This window comes from Eulemur rufifrons, chromosome 6, assembly GCF_041146395.1.
Source record: "Eulemur rufifrons isolate Redbay chromosome 6, OSU_ERuf_1, whole genome shotgun sequence".
Lineage (NCBI taxonomy): Eukaryota > Metazoa > Chordata > Mammalia > Primates > Lemuridae > Eulemur > Eulemur rufifrons.
In genome coordinates this window covers 87,424,153-87,439,501 of record NC_090988.1, presented here as the reverse complement: position 1 = coordinate 87,439,501, position 15,349 = coordinate 87,424,153, and positions in this window count along the sequence as shown.

Below are 15,349 nucleotides of genomic sequence, written 5' to 3'. Positions count from 1 at the left end.
AGTTCCCCTATAGGCCTATCTGGGTCAGTCCTCAGCTGTGTGTCAATTATGCTATTAGTGATAAGATAGTCACTTTGTTTATTTATTCATTACCCAGCACCTAAGTTTGCAAATAATCTGCTTTCATGTCGACTGGCAGGGACTAGAGGTCACCCCTGCAAACCAGCCCTCTTGCTCACAACAGCATCCAGGGAGCTCTCTCTGAGAGGACAAGGAAGGGTGGGCACCTAGGGATGCTCCCCCTTTGGGGAGCATCACCCGAAGCCCATGTCGTCTCTGATGTAGTCGTCAGAAAAGGCTAGAACCAACTCCATTCTTCCTAGATGGCATGCCAGAGGGGAAAAAAAAATCCAGATATTTGAATGCCCCAAATTTATTCTTTTTGCTTTGGAGAATAATTAAATCCTTACATTAAAAAAAGTCGAGGGGGAGGAGGACAAGCAATAGCTATAACACTAGATTCGGTAGCAAGACCAAAGGGATTTTCTCTAAGGTCCTGTAAGGGAGTTGAGTCGGACGCGTGTTGCACATCCTGGCTGTGTGACATTGAGCAAGTTGCTTTACCTCTCTGAACCTCAGATTTCTTCATCTGTTAAATAGAGATAATTCCAGCCATCTATAAGGGGGTAAAGTGTGTCCAGTCCCTAATGGTCAGTCTTCATGGCGGCTTAAAGAGAGATTGTTCCCCATCCCCATCCCCAGCCCTTAACTGCTTTCCGGTATCTAAAACCAGTTTCTGTGTTTAAGCTTTCACCCTTTTAAAATTGTTTCATTATTATAGAAGGCGTCCTTGAGTGGAGCCCCTTTGTCACAGCCAAATCCCACTCATTTTTAGTTTACCCCGCAGGTAACTCCTGCTCCTTGCTGATTTGGGACTCTCCCTTCTCCCCCAAGCCCCTGCTTTGGCTTTGACGACTTCTCAGACGAATTCTCTGTCTATGCCCAGAGCTCTGTCCTCAGGCCCCTAAGTCATCCATTCTGGCCCCAAACACTTGCTGAGCGCCTACTGTGTGCAAGTCACCGCACTGACTGCTGGGACTTCAGGTGTGAACCCACAAGAGCTCAGGGCAGACAAAGACCCCGCAAACGTGCACACGTGGTGCGAGGCAGGGTGGGGGAGGAGCTGCGTTATTTCTTCAGCAGGGAATCCAGTCTGAATGGGGGATGTGCGCGCACAAACCCCACCCCACTGCCTGCTGACCGCAGACAAGCCCCTTCACCTGGCTAAGCCTCCGTGTTCCAGGGCCTCCCATGGGGCGGGCTCTGTGCTGGAGTCTAGCCGTAGGGCAGCCAGCAAGACCAGCAGCCCCTCCTGGAGCCTGGCAGGGAAGGCAGGGAGTGAGCACATCACTTCGGTTGTAAGGAGAGGAATCTGTCCTCCCCCTCACAGAGCCAGGCCCCCAGGGTGCCCTGGCTCTCACCTGGCCTGGCCCAATTGGGGACAGAAGTGCCATTGAGGAGGAAGTGGGAGCTCACAGGACAGCGGGAGCATCTGGTTCACCTATTTCCAGGAGGAGGGTGGGAGTCAGGGACAGGTGGCAAAGGACCCCAGATGCTCTTGTTCTCAGACACTGTTTCATTCAATGTCTCCACCAAGACAGGGACAGTGACGGTCTGGCTGCAACTGACCTGAAGTGCTGGTGGCCCCACGCTTGACCCCATTTGCATTGGAGAGGACCCAAGGCCTTCCTCCCACACCCCAAAGTCTGCCCTGTGCCCCTCCCCATTTCCCACCTCTCTCACTTGGGTGCTGGGGTTTACGTCCAGGCTGTGGCCTGCCTCCTGGCCAGGGGACTTGGAGCGCGCTCCACAGCAGTGTTTACACTCTCGCCATCTACAACCTGGTCAGCTTCTGGTGTAATCAGCTACGTGTATATATTTATTTATGGACAAACACATTATCCTCTGTATCTGTACACACACATATATGCACACATGCCCAGATAGAGCGAACACTGAATAAATATTTGCTGGATGGAACTGTTGAAGAGAGATATATGTATGCATCTGTTACGAATCTATAGGTATCCACTGTGCATAGAGAGACACATATGGTTTTATATACAAGGACAGAGATCGGTTTATGAGAGTGTATATACATGCATAACTGTATTTCCAGTTGGCATCAGGCAGCGAGCTGGCGTCTGGTATGAACTAACTGTTCATTCATGCAGCATGTAATCTGTGTGTGCCCAGCGTGAAAAATATGACTGGTCTTTTCTTTGTCTTTAAAATGTTGAATATACGACTTGTGATATTTTTAATAAAGATGACATAAATGTGATCAACTTTTAACCTAATTGTTAACTTGAATTTCTAAAATTAACCATAGAAAAATAACACGGGGCTGTCTTTCTCTCCGTAAACTACTGGGGAGCCCAACTCTGAAGAATTACGTATTTAAACATAGTGGAGTCAAATTCCGCTGCCATTCACTGAGTCGCTTCTTGTTTGTAGACATCATTTCATTGAATCCTCACAACACCCTGTGAACGGGGCATTATTATCCTCCCTATAGGACAGGCAAAGGGAGACTCGGAGAAGCCAGTGACCCTCCCAAGGGAATCCAGCCCGCAAATGATGCCATCACAGAGCCCCACAAACGAGATGGCTTAAACCAAAGAAACTCACTCTCTCACAGTTCTGGAGGCCAGGAGTCCAACATCAAGGTGTCAACATTCTCTGTCTCTAGGGAAAGAATCCTCCTAGCTCCTGGTGTTTGCCGGCCATCCTTGGCATGCCTTGGCATATAACACCATCACTCCAGGCTCTGCCTCTGTCTTCACATGGCATTCTTCCTTGTGTGTCTGTGTCCAAATGTCCCCCTTTTTTTTTTTTTGAGATGGAGTCTTGCTCTTTTGCCCCAAGTAGAGTGCAGTGGCATCATCCCAGCTCACTGCAACCTCAAACTCCTAGGCTCAAAGGGATCTTCCTGCCTCAGCCTCCCAAGTAGCTGGGACTACAGGTGTGCACCACCACACCCAGCTAATTTTTCCCTTTTTTTTTTTTTTTTTTTTTCAGTAGAAACAGGGCCTCCCTCTTGCTCAGGCTTGTCTTGACTCCTGAGCTCAAGTGATCCTCCTGCCTCAACCTCCCAGAGTGCTAGAATTACAGGCGTGAGCCACCATGCCGGCCCAAATGTCCCCCTTCTAATAAGGATGCCGGTAGGTGGATGAGAGCACACTCTCATCCTGTGTGACCTCATCTTAACTAATTGTACCTGCAAAGGCTACATCCAAATAAGGTCACACTCGCAAGTTCCAGGTAGACATGGGTTTGGGGTACACTATTCAACCCGGTGCAGCTGGGATTTGAACAGGTCTGTACGATTCCAGTGCTCCTGCTCTTCCAGTACAGCCCGGGCCCAAGTCCTCCATCTGCAAGGTGGGGGCAGCAGCTGCGCCCTCTAGCTGTCCCTGCCTCTGGGCGGGTTATACACAACCACAGGCTACTCTTCCCTTGGAGCTGTGTCCAAGTTGCATGAGAGGACGTTTGCATGTGCCAAAGTCTGGCGGGGGAACAGGGAAGAGGCATAGGACCCTTGGTGGCAGCTGACCTGGAGGCATCCTCTCAGACTTCTGCCGCTGTGCCAGCCTCAGTCTGCTGTCCCTGCAGGTCCCAGGGAGCCAGCTCCCTCTCCTCCTTCTAGCTGCTCCCTGACATCTCAGACACTCGGCTGGACCACACCCAGGAAGCTGCAGTAGAGGCCCCATAGCTTCAGGAATTGGAGCGACAGCTGGACAGACACCCCAAGTGGGCCTGGCTCCTCTAGGGAAAGCTCATGACCTCAGCCACGCTGTCATCTAGGAACAGAAGAGTGAAAACTAGGCAGGCCCCATCCCTGGGTAGCCCACAGAGGACTTTCCTAGGGGTCCCCCACAGTTAGACGACAGCCATTGGCCCCTGGGGGTGCCTGTTCTCCTCTAATTATCTGTGGCCTCATCACATTTGCTGTTAGTGTCACTGCTCTGTGTTCTGGAGCTGACTGCTGGGGTCTGATGCTGGCACTTTTTGGCTGGGTGACCTTTGACCTCTCTTAGCCTCAGTTTCCTCTTCTACAAAATGGTCTTACCAACAGTATCTACCTCACAGGGCGGTGAGGGTTAGGCAAGTTTCTGCACATACAACACCTGACACGGTAACAGGTTTGTGGTGACAGCCCTTACGTGTACATGTGAGCCGCCACCATCATCACCGTCACTGTCGTGTGACAGGGCTCTTTACAGTGACCCAACCAGCAGCCGGACTGGGGGATGAGACACATATTCTGGTTCCCACAGTTATCACAGTTTCCAATGCAGATTTGTTTTTGCAGAATTAGATTTTTATAGTTAGGGTACAATTAGGCCAGTAACGCTCATCATCAGCGGTTCCCAGCTCTGCCCCGTGTGAGCTGTGTGACTTGGGCGAGTCAGAGGACCCCCAGAGCCTCAGTTTTCTTATCTGTACAGTGGGTCCCCACCTTCTCGGACTGTAGTCTGGAAGAAAGGAGACTGTAGCTATTGTTGCCCTCTGTCACTGTTAGCATGGGGGCTTCAGCCAAGTCGCGTCACCCGCCTGGCCCTCCATCTCCTCCCGCGCCACACGGGTGCCAGTAGAGTCAGAGACGGGAGCCTCTGAGTGTCCGGCACGCGGTGGGAATACAGGACATGGTGGTGCGTGCTGTTCGGACCTGCTCACCTTCTGAGGTCAACGTGTGGGAGCTCCAGGGAACGGCCTCTGGGGCAGGGAATCCTGGCTGGCGGAGTTCAGGGGAGGCCAGAGTGTCACCCACACCCTGCCCCTGCCCCAAGGGCTTCTGTCAGTGTCTCTAACGGGGTGGTGCCAGAGTGGAACCAGGACCAGGCACCAGGGCCCTGAAGGAAGTGGGAGGCGGCGAGGAAGCAGGCCGCTAAGGGTGAGTGCTCATAAATTCATTGGCGAGTAATTTATGGCAGCCGAGTATAACACCTAATGCCTGCCAGTGCGAGAGGTTAATAGGGAAGGTTAAGGAGCACAGGCCGGCTGATTTATGGGCCTGGCCAGCCACTTTCATCCCGGCCAGGGCTCTGGCTCTGGGGCAGGCCAGGCTGCAGGGGCGGGAGGCAGGGTCCAGACGGGGCAGGGAACAGCATAGCAAAAAGACAGGAAGGAGAAGGAACTCAGTGACAGTAATGTCGTCCACTCCCCTGCAAGGCGGTGGTGATGGGAACGGCCCCCTTGGAGGTCCCAGAGGCTTGTCTTGTCTGTGACCTTTGGTGGGTTTCCAAAGGGTCTGCATCCATCAGCATGGCCAGAAAAACAAAGTTTAACAAGTGCATTCAGTGATGTAAACGAGGGCTGATTTATGCTCGCAAAGAATGAGGCAAGTGACAAATAATTTCATCATCATCATAGTACGGTCTGGGGCTGAGACCGGAAAGGAGATAGAAGGCATTGGGACCAGTGTCCTGGTGCTGCCACTTACTAGCTGAGTGTTTTGAATGTCAGTTTCCTCACCTACAAATGGCGATGTGATGCCTACCGCCACCAGCGCTTCTGTGTGTTCAAAGAGGTCTCATGAGTGAGGACACCTGCCATGGTGTCTGTCCTGGAGAGGGCAAGATGCAAAAGTCGGGTCTGAGGGGACACCAAGGGCAGCCTTTTTAAGTTGACACTGAAAAGAGCAACGAGCAGCTGGCATAGCCACTCGTCACTCCCTGGCACGGGAGAAGCGGTCCCAGGGTGTTTGGACAGGCGGCCAGGCTGGCCTCCTAAATTAAGAGTTAGGCTGACTTTGTCAAATTCAGAAAGATTAAGTACAAGGAAATTCATGTTGAGAGGATTGTTTAGATGATCTTACAGATAACTGGCACCCCCCTGTCCTGCACACGGACCCAGACTTCCCTGAGAGCCCAGGACAGGGTCATAAGGACCGTGGTTACCGGAAGAAACCCACAGAGCACTCACAGAGCACTTTCCCACCTGCCAGCCCTCCCGGTCCCCCCAGCTTCCCTCTGCCTGAGTGAAACTCTGAGAAAGCTGGGCTCAGAGGGGCCAAGTGACTTGCCCAAGGTTGCACAGCTAGTGACTGTGTGCAGAGCCAGGAAGAGACGGAGGTTTCTCGGCTCCGGGCTTGGGGCTTTCACCTCGTGCCCAGCACCTTAGCTGCATAGCTCCATGTGCTTTGCTGTGTTTTCCCAGAGGGCCTCACACTGCCACCAGGAGTCCTGGGAGGTCAGTGGGGAGAGGAAGACAAGGACAGATTCACTGGACACACCTCCGGAGTCTTCCATTCTCACCCCAAGAATTATCACCCCCTTGCCTGGCTCCTTCCCTCTCTGCTCTCTCTGTCTCTCCTAAATGGCCACTAGGGGCCAGTTTGTGTTTTCTGCCCCTGCCAGTGTCTTCTCCACATCCTGTCCCATCCCATACAAACAGCAATGCCCCAAAGGTGGAGGTGGGGGAGCTTTTCCTGATTCAAACCTTCCGGATCCCCTGAGATCATCCCACTCAACTCCTGAGGGAGGGGCCGGGCTCACAGTGTTGGGCTGGGCTGTTGGTGCCCCCCGCCCCCAAACACACACACACACACACACACACCCCTTCAGCGAGAGCAACCTCCTACGTGCACGTGAACACACACATGTGCAGACAGGTAGAAGACACACATGCACACAACTTAATCCTTAAAAGTCAAGCAGTGTGTAGCCCTCCAGACACAAGCCGCAGTCCAAGAAACAGCATCCAGAAGTCACTTGAAATTCCATTAAAATGTTCACTGCAGACTCACAAGAAAAGGGAGATTATATTCATGAGTTCATTACATATTGCAATTCATATATTCACACGTAAATAACACGGAGAAACACCTTAGAGACACTCCCCTCTGCCCCCAGCCCCTACGGTGGCGGCCCCTCCTGAGCCTCGCTCTCTCTGACTCCGGACCCTCAGAACGCCACTGTCCCTTGTTTTCCCACTTCCCATGAGCTCTGCAGCCCCTGCCCCATAGGTGCGGGCAGTTTTTCCGGCTTCTCTGCCCTCACCCTTGCTCCACAATTACTCTAACCCACGGTTGGGGTGGCGGTAGCTTGAGAGGATATGAATGCTCAGGCCTGAGTATTTTACACACACGCATGAGCACGAGCACACACCCAGGGTCTCAGAGGACCCCTTCAGGGCAACCAACCCCCTCTTCAGTCAGGGCCCTCACGCCTTCCTCCTGCCCACCAGGCTCCCACGTGCCTGTGAGGCCCGATGTGCACAGCCTTTCCAGCCAGATCCAGACCGGAATGCGGGCTCTGCCATTGACTTCCTGGCTGTGTGTCTTTAGGCAAGTGCTCAACCTCTCTGAGCTTTAATTTCTTTATTATATTTAATAAAAGGATATATAATGATATCAACCAGACTGTTAGCTATAAGAATTAAAAAAATACAATATTGTAGGATTGTGGATACACATATTTGGGAAATGTTTCTTCAAACACAAGAAAGGCTGGAAGTTTCCATTTTTGAAGAGATCTTCTGTTTCCAGCAGAGTATTCACCTTAAGGGAAGCCAGGTAGGTGAGATGAGGTGGTGTCGGGTAGGAGAACATCACAGATGTCAGTCAAATGTTCAGAGTTACAATTCCAGCTCTGCCCCTTTGTCGAGGCTCCTGGCCCCTTCTCTGCCTCAGTTGCCTTATCTGTAAAATGGGGATGATTGTAGTATGCCTGTAAGATCACTCTGAAGATTTCCCTTTATTCAGGCAAAAAATAACATATTCACTGAGCACCTGCTCTGTGCCAAGCACTTCTCCAGGCCCTGGAGACAGAGCACGAACAAACACACAAGGTTCCTCGCATCGTAATGGGGGAGACAGACAGCAGACGAGGAAAGAAATAAGCAAACCAGATAGTTGCAGCTGGCGCTAAGTGCTCTGAAGAATTAAAGCAAGATGTGTGACAGCCAGTCCCCGTGGAGGGAGCTAACTCGGACTGGGTAGCCAAGGAGAGGGAATCTATAGAACAAGCCCAGAATTGGGTCCGTCTCATAGTAGGTGCTCAGTAAATGGTACAAAGTGTTGACCGTTATTACTGAGGATCAGACACACAGCTTGAACAAGAAGTTCAAGTTTGCCTTACAGAGCAGGCCTTGCTGCCCTCTGTTTGAGGAGGGAGAGATGTCCGAGGGGTGGCATGGCCAGGGTGAAGGCCTGGCTTGCTGCAGCTGCCATAGTGTTTCTGGAAGCTCCTGCGCCGCCTCCTCCAGCCTCCATCCGGCTTTCATTTCCTAGGGCGGAGGCCGAGTGCCAGCCCCTGCTGCTGGCCTGGACCGCACATCAGAGACCAGGACCATTTGCCGCGGGTTTCACGGGGTGTAAAGTGCTCAGCACCCATTAAAGCTAGTGGGGTTGCAGGGTGGGGGCTGGGATCCTGCCTAAAAGGCTCAGAAACACTTTAGAAAGAGCCAAGATCAGCCCTGATCCCCGGCTTTGCCCTGGAACTGTTTATCTCGGCTTTAAAATGTCATGGGCCTGGCTGAGAGCTTGTAAAAGGGAAAAATGCATATTGTCCTCACGGAGCTGGGGTGAGAGAAGTGGTCTCCCTCTGAGAGCTCCCCAGTACTGACAATGCAGCTTCTCACCAGTCCATCCATCCAGAGCAGCTATTAGGCACCATCTGTGTGTAGGCCCCAAAAGAGATACTAGAGCATCAGATCAGACATAGTACCTGCTTGTCAGATACTTGGGAAAAGGGGGTAAGGAAAAAACATTCATAGGTGCCTACTATGTACCAGGCTTTCCCTCATCTCCTTCAGTCCTCACAACAATGCATCAGGGCCAGTATTACCATCTCCATTTATCAAATAAGAAAACAGAGGCCCAGAGAGGTTAAGTAACTCCCCTGAGGCTTCACAGCTAGTAAGTGGCAGTGGCAAAATTCAAACCCTTGACAGAAGAACTGTTTTCCTCCACAGAGAAGGTGGAGTAAAGCAGCTTGAAAGAAGTTATTCCTCCCTTCTAAGGAAGGGCATGGGGTTTGCCCATCCCCTTGCCCAGGGATCAGGGAGTGACAGGTGTACAGCCAGGTCCCGGCCCATGCTGGGTAGTGAGAGTGGAGCATTTACCTTTGTGAAGCACTTCCCACGAACTTTCTCAAATGACCCTTCCTCCCCCCACCCTTCTACCCCTCCACCCAATTACTAAAGTTATTCCCAGTGTACAGATGGGAAAACTGAGGTCCTGTCCAATCAGGGGCAGAGCCCAAACCATTCTGACTCCAGTGTCCGAGCCACTCACTACCCATGTGACGCACAGTCATTGTGTTAAGTGCCACCCTCCACATCCAAGGCACTTTGCAGTTTTCAAGTCTTTTTTCCAGTCATTTTCTCCACTTCCGATTTGAGCAAGCCTTGGTGTCGTCCCCCGGAACCCAGGCTTTTAGCAGTGGCCCCGCGGAAAGACAAGCAGAAGGGACTGTGAGTCCCTAAACAGGAGAGGCCAGTGGCAGGAGGGTATGTCCCACAGCCAGGGGACACGAGGAGATTGAGCCCCAACCAGCCATCAGTCATAGAAACCCTTACCCTTAACTCTCCAGGAAGCAGCCCTCACATCTGTGACAGTTTGGAGTGGCCTCCCCACCCTTCCTTTCTACCTGGAGGCAAAGGGATCGACTAGATGGCCTAAATGACCTCCCTTCTGGCTTGTGTCCTTGGTGTAAGAAGACTGGAATATGGCGCCTGAGAGTGAGAAGTGGCTTGTGAACTGGTTTCCATCTGATTTCAAACTATTCAGATCCTTTTGCAAAAGGGGAAACAATTAACCATTCCCGAAACAGCTGCTTTCATGGCAGTAACTCTGATTTAGTGGAAGAGAATTCTCCAAACAGTTCTGTTTAGTTCATTTTTTCATTCATTCATTCAACATCTCCTGCCCGAGCCCGTTCCAGCCACGGACGGTGATGACGGGCCGGCATGAATACTGTTCTGGGGAGGGGCACATAGCTGCAGCAGAGGAGGGTATGGGAAAACTTCCAGAAGATGAGGCTTGAGCTATGCCTCAGAAGCTGCTGGGGAGAAGGGAGAAGGACATTGCAGAAAGAACACACAGCATGGGTGAAGGAGAAATTCCAGAAACCCTCTGGGGACCCATACCCAGCCAGAGCCTCACCCCAGCTACTTCCTAGAGCTGAGGCCACTACCCCTTCCTGATAAGGTGTCATGATTTCCCTCCTTCCTTTCCAAGTGTTGGCTCCCTAATTTGTGGGGACTTTATTAAAAACACACAGTTAATGGTTAGGAAAGAGGAGTCATTTTTGCCTTCTCTTTCCCTACCCCTCCCTACCCTAGCCCCCACTCCAGCTGGAATGTAGCCATCAAAACAAACATTAAATGCAAAATGCCAGAGCTGAGTTATTACTTGTGAGGGTGCTGGGAGAAAAATTTATAGCAACATTACAGTGTTTTGTTAAAAATCTCTTAATGCACCAAAATGGGAAGGTGTGTGTGTTTTTTATTAAAATGTTACACTCTATAAATCCGATCTCCAGGAAGGACACAGGTGGTGACCCAGGGACGCAGCTGAGGAAGCTGTCACTTCTATCTTTGGAGCCGTCCTGTTCCTTGGCTCTGGAAGTCGCCTCTTCCCAGCCCCAGTCTCTCTCCTCCTCCACACCAGCTCCCCTTCCCTGGAAAAGAGCTTGCTCCCGCCTCCCCACCACGGGAGGACAAGCCAGGAAAGGGTGTGACGATCTCTGTGCGACTTCCCGATACCCTCAGGGTCTGGCTGAAAGTTGCAATTTTCTTAAAAAGCCTCTCCGAGTGGTGGAGCCCCCACAGAGCCCTTATGAAGTTTGTCTGAAGTGGGGTGAAATTTCCTGTTGGTCCATTTTCACAAATTTAGATTCCGGCTGATGCTGCATTTTTCAAGGGCTTCTTTATAAAAAGGCAACCAGTTTCTGTCTCTAGTCTTCTGTTCTGGAATGTCCTTCCTCAAAATGGTGGATGATATCACCGGGTAGGAGGACGGGATCGTTTTCTCCTCTTAACCACACATAGGGGCATCCTTCTTTAAAAGAAGAGAACTACGGGAATTTGGATTGACATACAGGGGCGGTTGTTTTTCTCTCCACCTTACCAACAGTGATATCAAAGGATTCCTTAGTGACATTAAAACAGAGACTCCTAGATCAGACAGGAGCCTGAGAGCCCCTCATGTTGCATGTGAAATTGGGAGTATACACCTGTAGTGAGTCGAATGCTCTCCCCAAAAAGATATTTCCAAGTCCTAACCCCCAGTACCTTCAGAGTCCAGAGTGCTAACCATTACACCATGGAACCCCCCTACCCAGTACTTTCAAATGTGACCTGATTTGGAAAAAGGGTACTTACAGTTTAATTAAATTTAAGGGTCTCAAGATGAGATGATGCAAGATTATCCAGGTGGGCTCTGAATTCAGTGACAAGTATCCTCATAGGAGCCAGAAGAGGAGGAAACAGAGGAAGGCTATGTGAAGATGAAGGCAAACACCGGAGTGATGAAGCCACAGGGAAAGCCTGGAGCCACCAAAGGCTGGACAAGGCGCGGAGAGATGCTCCCCTAGAGCCCCTGGAGTGAGAACGGCCTGCTGACACTTCCACTCCACGCTTCTTGCCTCCAGAGCTGTGAGAGAACCCATTTCGGTCCTTGTAAACCACCAAGATTGTGGTAGTTTGTTAAGGAAGCTCTAGGAAACTAATACAGCAACTATTACTATCTGCATCTGATGTAAAATGTTTGCGTGAAATTATACACACACTATTTGTAGAGTTGTCACTTCTGCTGGATCAGAACTGTACCTATAATTTGGAGGGCAGGGACACCAAAGACCCTTAACCTGGTCCTGGTGTTGGAAGTCTCTGTCCTATACTTTCCACGCCCCTCCCTACTGTCTCTCCCAGCGATTCTGTGGGTTCCGAACAAGCATCCCACCCCACTTGCTCAGCTCCCAAGTCCTCTGAGACCCACGCTGCAGGTCATCTGGGAAACAGCCCTTTCTAAAGGCACTGAAAGGCCAGTTGACTGGGGGTCGGGTGGAGCCCTGGTGTCTCTCTTGTCTGCCTGCCCAGCAACCCAGCTCTGAGGGTCAGCAGCCCTTAAAAAGGAAAATAGATCCTTTGAGGGTGATGCAAATGTTTTGGAACCTCTCTTAGAGTTGGTGGTTGCAGCCCATTACAAATGTACCAAATGCCACTGAATTGTTTACTTTAAAATGGCTCATCTCATGTGATGTGAATTTCACCTAAAACAGAGGAGTGAGGGGAATAGGCTTCAATTGCTTTTCTAGGTGCAAAAATTATAACAGCAAATCTCCTCCCCCCAAGAGATTGAAACCAGCCGGTTAGCTTGGCAAACAAAAGGGCACGGCCAGTGACTTATTTTAAAGGAGACCAATCCTGAAAGGACTCAGCTGGGAGCAGAGGGGCCATCAAAGAGCAGGTCAGTGGTCCCAGGGACAAGGTGGGGGGAGGAACTGGGGAAAGCTGAACTTGACTGGACAGGATGTCAGGGTGGCTTCAAGAATTGCGACTTCCTCCAAGCCCCGCAAAACCTACAACCGTCACTAACAAGAATAAGAACTGGAGTTCAGGGAGCGCCTACCCACATGGTGGCTGATCCTAACAGCTTTCCTGGGAGATAGAAATAATCACCTCCATTTCACAGGTGAGGAAACTGAGGCACAGAGAAAAGTGACTTGCCCAAGATCACTCAATGGCCACAGATAAGCAACCAGCTCTGCCTGGCTCTAGAGCCTGCAGGGTTTTCAACTGTCCCTTGAAAAACCGGACCTGGACCTGGAAATGAATGCAATTGACAGAAAGCAGCGAGGAGTTTCTGGCTCCCGGGCATGGCAGAGCAGCTGCAGAAAATAGGTTGAGAGAGAGGAAGTTCGGTGCCCCAGGCCCCGCAGCAGCACCTCACTACGCAGATGTAGCCAGGATACCAGAGGCTGGCGCTCCAGCCAGAGCCCGTTCCACCGCCAGCTCTGGAGGGGTTGCGTTTTCTTGGGTGTTTCAGTGAGCGGCTCCTCCTCGTGGACTGGCCCTGCCTCTTCCAGACTCCAGGACCCTGGGTGAGGACGGAGGGAGAGTGCGGAGGGAGAGTGCATTATGCAGATCAGCTGGGTGCTCGGGGCTCCAAACTAGCACCCAAGAAACAGCGAAGATGCCACCTCACAGCGACCTCTGCAGCTCTGCTCTTCCAGGCCTCACCTCTGTCCCCTGGGAGTGGCCCAGGCAGGACTCGAGGACATGGATTTGGCAATTTCTTTTTATCCCACCAGCTGCCTATTTTGGTTTTGCAAGTCAGTCGATTTGCTCTGGTCCCTGAAGACCCAGGAGAGTGCGCCATGGGTTCCCCCAAGGGCTAGGGGTGGGAACCACACTGCTGCACTGGCTTCCACCCTTAGATGGGCAGTCAGGGCCCCTGGACCACCCCTCTGGAAGGAGCAGTCAACACGAGAAGAGATGTCCTAAGTCTTTCCACAGCTGCGTGCTCTGGGCCCGCTCCTGGGGTGCTGGGGCAGCCTGGAGAGGCCAGCTGTGCGCCCACAGGTCCTGGGCAAGGAAGGACTTCAGGCAGGATGGGAGAGAAGGTTGAGGTCGACCGCTGGGGTTGGAGAGGCTGGGGGACAGCTAATGAGTGCAGAAGGCAATAGAAATATAATAACTGCCACCATTTACTAAGCACCTACTATGCGCCAGGCGCTGTGCCCAGCGCTGTTTGTGGTAGTCTCTCTCCTTCTGTCTGTTTCCGTCAGTGGCTAAAGTTATCCAAGTACTCCTGAGCACTCTCCCGGCTCGGCCCTCCTCCTCCTTCCAGCCCTCCTCCCTGCCAGTCTCAAGCCTCAGGATTATGCGATCAGAATGTGTGCTCCGGCTGCCTCCTGCGACAGGTGCTAGGGCCAGGACCCCGCCTTCCGGAGGCAGGCAGCAGCCAGCGGAGGGCAGGCCAGGCGGGGAGGTTGCAGGGAGGGGGTGCTAATGCCAGATGCCCGCCACCATCTGTGAGGCCCCAGGGCACAGTGGCTGCCAGGACAAAGATACCAGGCCTGGGAGCCGAGAGCCCTGAGCTCCAGGGTCAACCTGCCCTCCTGCTGGTAGAGTACTTCCCGCAAGGGGCACTGCCTCTCTGGGCTTCCGTTTCCCTGGCTGGAAAACAGGGACAAAGCAGTGGTGAGCTTACACAGTGAATCAACAATGGAGGTGAAGGCTCTACGTAAAGTGCAAGGTGGGGTGGAGCCGGAGCAGGGGGACAGCAGCGACCCTCCTCTCCTAAGACCTCCTCCCCTCCAACACACACCCTCCACCTCCGGTGTGCACCAACTGACAGCAAGGGCAGGACCGTGGGAGCTACGAATTCCTTTGGCCTTTTCACTTCTGGTGCTCTGAAAGGACCCTGACCCGGGGCAGAGCTGTGGGCAGAAGAGGAGGATGCCTATGACCCACTTTCCCAGCTGTTGTAGTGCAGGAACCCCTAATGATCACTTCAGGGGCTTTAATTTCGGGCTACGGGTCCAAAACAGCAGAGTCTCCGATATGTAAAGGGCGAGCCTGATGCCGTTACTAGAAAGTATCTGAAGTGAACGTGATTTCACGTAATCCTTGCAGCTATCGCATGCAGTAAGTACCGTACTATTAGTCCCATTTTACGGAAGAGGAAACGGAGGCTCGTGAAGGCAGTCACTTGGCAGACATGACACAGCCAGCAAGCAGCACGACTGGGATTCCAACCCGGATGTAGCTGCCATTCAGGGTGCTGAGCTGCCTCCTTCCTTCCCACCTTCAGCAGTCCCAGAGGCCTTCCACTGTCACAGCGCGCTCAGCCCAGCTCTGTCCCAGAGAGAAGCCTCCCCGCCATCCAAGAGGACCACACCGGGGGTGGAGGGAGGGTTGGAACCGGAGTCAACACAGCTGCAGCTGGCTGCCCACCAACTCCTAGGGCAGGGGGCAAGGGCAAGTGGACAGATAATGGAACCTTGCAGGAGAAGGACTTTTGGGGGCCAGGGTTGTGGGGCAGGAGAAAAGGGAATTAAGGGCCATGCTCCCTCCTGTAAGTGAGGCAGGGGTGCTAAGTTTGCACAGTGGGTTCTGAGGACTGGAGGAGAGGAGGAGGAGTGGGGGGAGGAGAGGAAGGAGGGCGGACCCAGGCGGAGCTCAAGGATGCCGAGACAGGCAGGAAGCCAGTCCTCTCCTTATACCTGGGAAGCGGAGGCCTGCCCCTTCGTCCCTCCCCAGCTCCAGCTTGATTTTTCTGGGTGGTGAGATGGAAAGACCACCCCTTACCAGACAGAAGTGCCAGAGACCTTGGAAGAGACCCCCCAGGCTGTCAGATGCGCAGTCTCAGGCTGGGACGTAGGCCTCTATTGCT